This window comes from Lissotriton helveticus, chromosome 4_1 (assembly GCF_964261635.1).
Source record: "Lissotriton helveticus chromosome 4_1, aLisHel1.1, whole genome shotgun sequence".
Classification (NCBI taxonomy): domain Eukaryota; kingdom Metazoa; phylum Chordata; class Amphibia; order Caudata; family Salamandridae; genus Lissotriton; species Lissotriton helveticus.
The window spans coordinates 15,513,384-15,523,787 of record NC_136063.1 but is presented as its reverse complement, the minus strand read 5'-3'; positions in this window follow the sequence as shown (position 1 = coordinate 15,523,787).

Genomic DNA, 10,404 nt, shown 5'->3' with positions numbered 1-10,404 from the left:
ACAAACATCGCAAGTACTGTTCCATGGTTTGATTGGTACTTTCCGTTTGCCCGTCACTTTGTGGATGATAGGCCGATGACAACCTTACTTCTATTTGCTGAGCCAGACATAAGGCAGACCAAAAATTAGACACAAACTGGGCCCCCCTATCTGACACAACGGCAGAAGGCACCCCATGCAGTCGCAACACTTGAGCAATGAATACTTCGGCCAATTCTCTGGACGTAGGTAACTTGAGTAAGGGGATGAAATGTGCCGTCTTGGTGAAAAGATCCACTACAACCAATATGGTCGTGAACCCCGAATCAGGTGGTAAATCGGTCACAAAATCCATACTGATAGTATGCCAGGGAGAGGGAGGAACCGGCAATGGATGCAACAACCCGGATGGAGACATGTGCGAGGACTTACTAACAGCACACACAGGACAAGAGGCCACAAACACCTACACATCATGTGCTAAGGACTGCCACCAGAACCAACGCTGACACATCTCCTTGGTCTTATTAACCCCGGGATGCCCAACCAAAGACGAAGAATGACAACATGTAAGAACCAGTGTATGCAACTCAGGGGGGACAAACAACTTGTCTGCTTTGTATAACAACTCGTATCGTAACGTAAACCCTGGATCAGACAACCACGGAGTCAGATCTACCCTTTCCACTTCCTCCTGTACCTTAACCAAGAATTTGTCCATGTAGGCACATCCTACGATCTTTTCAGGAGGTATCATTAATTGGGTCTCACTACCCTGCTCTCCCTCTACTGGACTTACATGAATCCGGGACAAGGCATCGGATTTCCCCTGTTGGGCAGCTGGCCTATACGTGATGATGAAATCGCATTAGTTGAAGAACAACACCCATCTCATTTGCCTTGGTGTCAAAGCCATGGCAGACCGGAAAAATTCCAAGTTCTTATGATCGGTTTAAATCGTAATGGGGTGCCGAGCCCCCATAGATAATGGCGCCATTCCTCAAACGATAGCTTAATGGCCAGTAACTCCCTCTCCGCCACCGTGTAGTTCTGCTCTGCAGGTAACAGCTTCTTGGAGAAGAACGCGATAGGATGCATGAGCCCTGTTACACTGTCGCGCTGGGACAATACACTCCCTACTACCAATTGAGACGCATCAGCCTCCACGTAAAACGGTAGAACAGGATCAGGATGCATCAACACCGGGGCAGATGTAAAATGCCCAATCAACTGCTCTAACGCAGACTGTGCCGCCGGTGTCCACACAAAAATAACTCCCTTCTTCAACAAAGATGTCATAGGTGAAACAATTTCCAAGAAATGACTGATGAAACGCCTATAAAAGTTGGCAAAACCAAGGAGGACCTGTATATCCTTTGCACACGCGGGAATGGGCCAGTTGATAATGGCATCGATTTTCCGAGGGTCCATCTTGATTCAATCCGCCGAGATCAAGAAACCCAAAAACTCCACGTGTGCGGCACCAAAAGTGCACTTGTCCAACTTTACGAACAAACGGTGTTCCTGCATCTTAGACAAAACTTGAGCGACAATTAAGTGCAGAAGTAATTAAATCTGCGGCGGACAAGGGTGGCCGTTGGGTAATTACCCAAATTTGTTTTTTGTGCTATTTATGGGCCGAATATTGATGACCCACATATTTTTGATTGGTTAAATTTGGAACTACTTGCATGGGAGGGGGAACTTATTGTGATGGGAGATTTTAATTGTGTGTTAGACTATGATCAAGATGTTACAAAGAGAGGTACATTTTGAGGTATGCGTAAAACTAGGGCGGCAATCTTAGAATTAGCAAGGATACACAATGTTAAAGATGTGTGGAGAAATCTATTTCCCGATATACCTGGATACACATACTACTCCCCACCCCATAAACGGTGCTCACGAATAGATCTGGCTTGGGCGTCGGATGAAATTATCAATACAGGACATATGGAGATTTTCCCAAGGATCTCATCCGATCACAGCCCTATACTTTTCATATTTAATATCGCTCAAAGGGCACCCGATTTTAGACCCTTCACGTTCCCTAGATATTTGTTAACTGACTTAGTATTCGTAGCTAAGCTTAAGGAACATATAAAAGAATATATTGAAATTAATATCAATACTGCTAACCTTCTATCAGTTTGGGACGCTTGTAAAGCTTTTATCAGGGGATTTGCGCAGCAATATGTACTCAGACAAAACTCTATCCGTAAGGCAGAGACCAAGGCTCAATTAGCCAATATTTTATCATTAGAAAATCAGTTAGTTGAAAAACGTAGAGCTGATGAGACGAATGCGCAAAGTATAGCTCAATTAGAAATTAAACTTGCAAGTCAGCGCTCAATTCTTAAAAGCTCTCTTAGGGAGAAAAACTCTCAGAAAATTATCAAATATAAATGATCTCAATATGAATGTGGTGATAGAGTTGGGAAGCTTTTGGCATATAAAGTCGCAGATGATCGCGCAACAACCCTAGTTAAAGCAATTAAGGGTCCCCATAATATCTTATATACTCAATCGGCTCAAATTCTGGGACAATTTGTTTCATACTATGAAAATTTATATACCCCCGAGAGCAGATGCACTGAAGACCAGAAACAATCTTATAGTAATAAGAATTTGCCTGCAGGAACATACTTGGAACAAACATTAATTGACCAATTGGAAGAGGAGGTTACATTATCTGAGCTTAGTCTTGCTGTTACCTCTCTTCCATCTAATAAAGCGGCTGGCGAGGATACACTTCCCATAGAGCTATATAAAACTTGCGCAGATGAAATTCTACCACTGCTCCGTTTGGTCATTAATTCAATTGCTGCTACTGGGAAGGCTCCAGATTCATGGAAGACAGCTAAAATTATGTTCTTTCTAAAAAAAAATAAACCTCCGGTGGAGTGTGGGTCTTACAGACCTATCTCTCTGATAAATACTGACGCAAAAGTTTATTCTAAACTTTTAGCAATGCGATTAGCTCCCCTTATGCCCCATTTGGTAAATGATCAACAACATGGCTTTGTTGTTGGGAGAGACACCACTACACATGTCAATATGGCTATTACTGCCTTTGACTTTGCTACAACTGATCGCACCCCACTCGGTATGATACTTTTAGACGCGGAGAAGGCGTTTGACCGAGTGGGGTGGGATTATGTGTGGGGCGTCTTAAGGCAATTTGGTTTTAGAGGGCGTTTTGTGAGAAGTATACAGGCGTTGTATAAGGACCCTAATGGCAAAATCAGCTATGCTGGGGCTCTCTCATCAGCTTTTCCAATCCTACGAGGGACGCGGCAGGGATGTCCGCTATCACCCCTGCTCTTCGCTCTCTCCATGGAGCCATTTATCAACGCTCTGGAAGCTCAAACTAAGATTGCCCCGATCTTCCATGAAGGTAAATCTCTTAAAATTACCGCATATGCAGATGACTTAGCTATTTACACCACCAACGTCGTGGATGCACTATTAGGGATCACGACAGAAGCTAAAAACTTTGGATCTATCTCTGGCTATAAATTAAATATAAACAAAACACAAGTCATTATGAACTATAAGGCCAATTTACCAGTGCAAGGACTTTGTCAATCTGCAGTATATCTAGGGGTAAAGATATCATCTAATATCGCTGATATAAACTCATTAAATTATGATCCTTTATTAAAAGAAGTGACTAATCTTTTGAAAAAATGGCACAAGATTCCATTAAATCTCATAGGTCGTATGAATTTGATCAAAATGAACATACTGCCGAAGTTTTTATATCTTTTCCGTTCAATACCTTGTCGCGTTAATAACTTATTCTTTAAAAAATTAGACGGCATTTTAAGTAGTTTTATTTGGGGCTATAAGAAGGCTCGTAGGTCTATGATAATATTAATACTCCCACCTGAGAAAGGAGGTTTAAACTTCCCGGATTTCAAAGCTTATTTTATTGCTTCTTTTTTAGGCCGGCTTCGTAGTTTATTTGTCGCTAATAACCAATAATTTTTTTCACCAATTTATGCTAAGTGGTTATTCAAAACAATTCCTGGCCAATGTACAAGACCCAAATTACTTCAAACGGGTAAAATTTAAGACCGCGAGAGATGCGGTATTTATATGGAAACAGATGTTGACTAAATGCAATACTTCGTTTTTTCATAAAGAGCTGCCAATATGGGATAATCCTGGGCTTCCAGATATTTTTAGAGATAAAACTGTTCGAGAATGGGCCAATTATGGTATTGAGACACTAGGTGATCTCTATGGTACGGATGGGTTTCTACAATTTCCAACATTACAACTTTTGTATAAATTGCCCGAAAAAATGAGATACAAATACATTCAAGTTAAGGACTATTTAATACGCAAAATGAATCTGGTAGAAATTACCAGCTCAGATATATGGACATGTTTCTATTCTGTGCATAGAAAATCACTAATTAGCTTGGGATATAAGTGTCTCAGCCAAAATAGCTCTGATGAAGCCCCTAGATTGGCACTAAAATGGACTACCAGCTTAGGATCTAACGTGACAACCCAGAATATCTCCGCTGCCTTAGTCAATATCAGTAAAGCCGTCCAGTCTTCCAGTTTGAAACTCCAATCTTATAGGACGATTAGCCAACTGTACTACACTCCATTAAAAATTTCAAAATGGGCGCAAAATAATTCCAACAATGATCGTACTAAATGTCCTAAATGTGGTCTGGTGGCAGCAGACCTTACACATATGATTTATTTGTGCCCATTATTAGCAAAATTTTGGCTGGACATAGAAAATATTTTAATCCATAATCAACTGATCAATTTTTCATTAAATGCCGCTGCGGTACTTTTGGCTATATACCCGGTTAGTCCTATTTATAAAGATTTGCTAAATATTACATTGGCTTGTGGAAGACTGGTGGTAGCAAGGGCCTGGATTTCTCAGAATCCTCCTCATACAACTGAATGGTGGTCATTGGTTTATGAAATTCATACTATGGAAAAAGCTATTGCCAGGAATAGAGGAACCAAAGCCAAAATTAAGTTTATTAAAATGTGGGGTAATTTTTTTGCTATGTCGGCAATGATTTGAAACATGTATGTTTTTTTTTTTCTCCTGAGTAGGAACTACTCCTTTTACTTTTTTGTGTTTTTAGTTTTCCAATATGTATCTGCATCAAATTGAATTCGATTTATTTTTTCAGATTATGTATTTGATATGTTGATTTCCTTGACTTGCTTGTCAAAAAAAAAAAATAGACAAAACTTGAGCAACATGAGTATCATGTTCCTCATGGGAGTGGGAAAAAACCAAAATATCATCAATGTAAACGATCACACTGATATCCAAAAACTCACGCAAAACCTCATTAATAAAGAACTGAAAAGCGACAGGGGCATTACATAAACCAAAAAGGCATAACGCAATATTCAAATAAACCAAATTTAGTGCGAAACGCCGTTTTCCATTCGTCGCCCTCACGGATGCGAATGAGATGGTAAGCACCTCTCAGGTCAAGCTTCGTAAAAACCCTGGCATGTCGCAGCTGGTCCAGCAACACCGGTATGAGAGGCAGTGGGTACTTGTTTTTAATCGTTACCTTATTCAACCCCCGGTAATCCACGCACAAGCGGAGATCTCCCTCTTTCTTAGGTATGAAAAAAGATAGAGGAAGAAACAGGCGAAGAAGAAGGACGAATAAAACCAAAACCCAACATGTCATCCAAGTACTGCCGTAAGTGTTTCTCCTCTGGCTCCAACAGCTCATATACCCGACTACAGGGCAAAACCGCCCCCGGTACCAAATCGATGCGACAGTCAAAAGCCCTATGAGGCGGCAGAATACAAGCTTGATCTTTGTCAAAAACATCCTTGAACGCAACCAGAGAAGAAGGTAGCCTATTCTCAACGTTACCACTTGCCGCACAAGATAAAGGAGTCACCCAATCGGTCACCTCACAGTAACAGTGCAGAAGACAGTGTTACGAGTCTAGCGTGACCAACCTCCGTGCCCAATCGATACTAGGGTTGTGGGCCTGTAACCATGGCACCCCAAGAACCACACCAAACGCAGGTGCGTCGATAAGATCGAAACAAATGGTCTCGGAATGCCCGTTATCGAAGGTCATCAACAAAGGTTCCATTTGCCGAACGATAGACCCAGAGGAAAGCTCCGTCCCATCGATGGCCCTTACTGGTTCAGGGTGTTTCTTCATGACACACAGAACCCTCAATTTCTCGGCCAAGGCAATGTCCAAAAAGTTCCCAGTGGCCCCACAATCCAATAACACCAACAAGGTGGCTCTACTGCTAGATGAAAAAGCAAAGCAGGCAGACACAGTGAAATGGCGGGGGACCCTCTGAACTGCCCCTTGTATGTCGTAAGGATTGCTACTGCTACTCTCCAGGATAGAAGGCCTCTCTTTCTACAAAGGCCACTGCCTTATTCAAATTCAACCAAGACGGCTTCACTGGACACTCTCGGGCATAATGTCCGCTCTTCCCACAGTATAAACATAACTGCAGTAGCCTTCTCCGCTCCTTTTCCTCCTTAGTCAAGGGACCCCGTACCCCACCCAACTGCATCGGTTCTGGGTCCGACTTTGTGTCCCCAACCTCAGATGTCTCTCTCTTGGTCACAATGATATGGGATGGATGAAACCTAGTCCTCTCCCCCTTCCTCTCAGACAACCTATGGTTGAGCTTTACAACCATATCGATAAACTCAACGCAGTCCTCAGGGGGGATCTACCACCTGCGAGACGATATCTTTTAATTCCTCGCACAGGCCCTGATAAAATAAAGACGTCCTTTTAGCGGGAGACCATTGGGTTTCTGCTACAAGGGGGTTAAAGGTGGCCACATACACGAGGAGTTCCTGCTTTCCCTGCCTTAGTTTTGATAACTCTGCATCGCTTGCTTGCATAAACGCATGCTTAGCAAACAAGCTATGCATTTGGAGTTTAAAAGCCGGAAAGCTACTCAATACAGGGTAATTTCCTTCCACTAAGGGAACCGCCCTGCCGGCTGCAGTCCCCGAGAGATATGAAATCACAAAAGCGACTTTCGAGGTGTCATCGGGAAAAGCAGCTGGCCTACACATAAAGTGTAATGGCACTGATTCATGAATATGGCATACCTGCTGCTATCCCCAGAAAACCTCTCAGGAGCTGCTAATGGCACCGGTATAGGGGTATTAACGGTGGCCGACACAGGAGGCCCACTCTGACCCAAACCGCGCTCATACTGGAAGGTAGCAGGTTGTAACACTGGGGACTTGGGTTTGACCGAGGGATTCCCCCCTTTCCCCCAAGTGTTCTCTTTAGCACTAACACTACTCAGGGCAGCCTGTGACCCATGGTTTTCCTGTCTAAGGGACTGTACTTCCGGCTGCAAGGACGCGATGGCCTGCATCAAGTCCTGTACAGAAGGAATCCCTCCTCCGGCCTCTTCATCCATTCTTCACTCAGGCAGTGTTTCAATTCGTGGGCTTGGTTTTCTGTTCCGCCTGCCAACCTGCCCGACACCGCAGGAGCGAAGAATGTCCCAATCCCCTACCTCTACCGTGGCCCTCCAACACCCACAAGTATAACTCCAGGTGCTGGAAAACCACGACGCAGGGAGAGGGTGGGTAAACAAAACAGGGAAACACAAGGTTTTGGGTAACGCGGCGTGTCTCTTCAGATCCCCCAGCAGCAGACAACTCGACCTCAGCCGGGACCTTAAAAACAAAAAGGGGAACAAGATTACACACACCGAACCCACCTACTGTGTACCAAGTACGTACACGAACCCACCACTTCCCCGCTTACCCTGGTCACTACTCAGGAGTAGCCTTAACAAACACCGGGGAATGACGTTTACCGGTATCAAGGCTCCGCCCGGTAACCCAGACCAGCCACACCCTCTGAGCTGAATATTGAGAGTGGCAAAAAAGGGGAAGTGGCCTAAACAGGAGGGGGGCAAGGTAGGGGCCAGAAAAGGGGAAAAAAGGTGTCCACAAGACTAGGAAAACACCCAAAAAAAAACCTTGGCTATAAATACACGTAGGAGGCACAAAAAACGGCCGTAGTTCAGCCCCTTCGTACAACCACCCAAATGAAGCACAACAAGGCGGTTGACTACAAAAACCCAGGAAGTAAAAGAAACGCCAAGAACTTAAGGGAACACGCAGCCGCGTGATCACTGGCGTCTCTTGATAACAAAAGGTCCCAACTGACTTGAAGAAAAGCAAGAGGGGTAGGATAAGAAACAAGTAAGGGAGGGAAGGCAAAAAGGGAATCAGCAAACCGCCCTCCAGAGGACAACAGATGTAGACCTCTCTCAGGAAAGAGCTAGGGAAGAAAACAGGAACAGGAAACCCAAGGCAAGGGACCATTAAAGAAACCAAGCACCGGTTTCCTGGAGGTAGGCCCTTTTAAAGCAACCCCAAGGGAGCGTCCATAAATTTATGCATGCACTTGGTACACAGGGAAAGACCGGAGGACGGGAAACTAGACAGATGGCACCCGCTGCCCCTGAATCCCAACAAATACAGTCTTATATTTTGGGGTTTGCTGAGTAGGCTGCCAAACATTATATCAGGTCTGGTACCTTTCACTGGCTCGCAGGTGCTTCAAATACAAAATACAAGACTGTATTCTCTACTGATGACGGTTAAAAAACCAGAAACACGTGTCTAGAAATCAGCACTATCTGTGCCAACCTTGGCGAAATACTCGAAAATATCGGAGCGAGCTACAAGAGAATGCATTTCCCAGAATGCCAGGGGCGAACCTTGCCTGAGAGGTCAGCGGTGTGCTCCCACATCCTGTTGTCTATTTAAAGTACTCCCGTGAGTCATTGAGCTGACGAGCTCGTGGATGAAGCACCTGCACACCAGTGAAACGTACCGGACCTGATATAATGTTTGGCAGCTTACTCAGCAAACCCCAAAATACAAGACTGTATTCTCTACTGATGACGGTTAATAAATCAGAAACACATGACTAGAGTTGAATGTGTATTGTCCTTTCTTTTATCGCACTAAATGTGAAAGTTTAAAAAAAATGTGTTCTATCATTACTAAAACAAGTTTGAGGTCATGATTATTGAGTAAAATGTATCTCATGGATAAGTAAAGATGTGTTTAATTCTCACAACCATCTGTTGTTTTGTATACAAAAAAACTTTTAGAAAGTTAGCATTTTCTTACTTTAACCATTCTTTGCCTCTGTCTGTCCCTAGAACACACATCTGGGTCAGGGTAACAGCTGGGCTTTGTGCTTTCCGTCTAGAGAGTCAAGCAAAGGAAGCCGAGGTGTGCCCTTCATATCCTGTTGGCCCATCACCAGGCTGATAGGCCTTCCTGAGCTTGATTTTTTGGAGAAGTTTTCACTGACACCTAAATAGGGCAGTGCCTGATTTCAGTACCTTCAGAGGGCCTAATTTGATCTCTTAATTTGGCCGGTGGTGGTCCACCTGTGGTGATGGAAACAATGATCTCTATCACCCTGAAGGGCTGAGGGCCTTAAATGTGGTCCCTAATCATTCATTACTCTATAAGTGAACAGCCCTCAGATCTGTGTAATTCTTTACTTTCTTTGTGAGAGTCTGTGTGATCCTGGCAGATACATAATCACTCACACTAAGCTTTCTCCTCCTTCCCCCTTCCCAGTTGTGTGTCTGAGCCAGATCAGGAAAAGGCAGAGTGCTGTGCACTGCAAACACTTTCCATGGAAATTCTACTTCAAAGGCAGAAAGGGGAATAAGTACTGAACCGTTGACACCCCAAAGTCAGAAGACTTCTAGACTGAGGATATTCTGCTAGGAAGAAGCACTTGATGCTGTAGGAGGGACTGCCACTCTGCCTTTTTCCTTGTTGGGTTGACCTGCTGCATGCTGCTTCTTTCCTGAGAGAGAAAGGACTAGTCTTTGCTATCTGACTCCTGCTTACAAGGTTCTCCAAGGGCTTGTGCGTGCTTGTCCCCTGTTATGAAGTCTCAGGGTCACCAAAGACTTTACCTGCATACTACTAACAGCACCTGGGCTTCTCTGCAGGGAGCCATGATTGCCGAGTGGTGCCAACCCCTATTCCTAGGCCCTTGGAATCATGTGCCTGAAGCTGCAACAAAAGAAAAGCAACATCAACTCTGTCAGCGACGACGGTGCCTGCACTGGAGCCATGGGCACTGCTTGTGAAGAGCACGATGCACTACCTCGACTTATACCACAGCCCTGGTGTTGCTGAGGACAGCAACTTATTGACATTGACTTTGTCATCGAGGCCACTGCCTACACGTGAGCTGAGGACACTGCCTGTGAAATGCACCACTCACTGCCCTGACTTGCACTGCAGCCCCCACGCCTGCCGACACCAGCGTCTCAACTGCATCATTGTGGAGTAGAAAACCGAAGTGAGTGACCTCCCGAACTCCTCAACACTGCACTGTCGTAAGGAACCAATGCACCACCAT